The sequence below is a fragment of the Sinocyclocheilus anshuiensis genome, unplaced genomic scaffold (assembly GCF_001515605.1).
Source record: "Sinocyclocheilus anshuiensis isolate Anshui unplaced genomic scaffold, SAMN03320099.WGS_v1.1 scaffold12255, whole genome shotgun sequence".
NCBI lineage: Eukaryota > Metazoa > Chordata > Actinopteri > Cypriniformes > Cyprinidae > Sinocyclocheilus > Sinocyclocheilus anshuiensis.
In genome coordinates, this window is record NW_015551847.1 from 1 (window position 1) to 476 (window position 476).

Below are 476 nucleotides of genomic sequence, written 5' to 3' on the forward strand. Positions count from 1 at the left end.
AACCTTCAGAATATAGAGAGGAATAAACCTGTAAGTTTTGGTGTAAGTGCTGCTGAAGTGGAGAAACAAACTCACAACCTTTAAAAATATGCATTTTCGCCATGTTTTTAGGAATAAAATGTTGTATAAAATCAAGAAAATAATATATGAACAAACCCCTCAGTAAAAACCTTCAGAATATAGAGAGGGATAAACCTGTAAGTTTTGGTGTATGTAAGTGCTGCTGAAGTGGAGATAAAAACTTTTAAACATATGCATTGGAATTGAAATCTACAGATGCAAATAGATCAAGTGCAATATATAAACACTTAAATGTGACCCTGGAGCACAAAACCAGTCATAAGGTTACATTTTTCGAAATTGAGATTTATACATCATCTGAAAGCTGAATAAATAAGCTGTTGTTAGGATAGGACAATATTTGGCAGAGATACAACTATTTGAAAATCTGGAATCTGAGGGTGCAAAAAAATCTA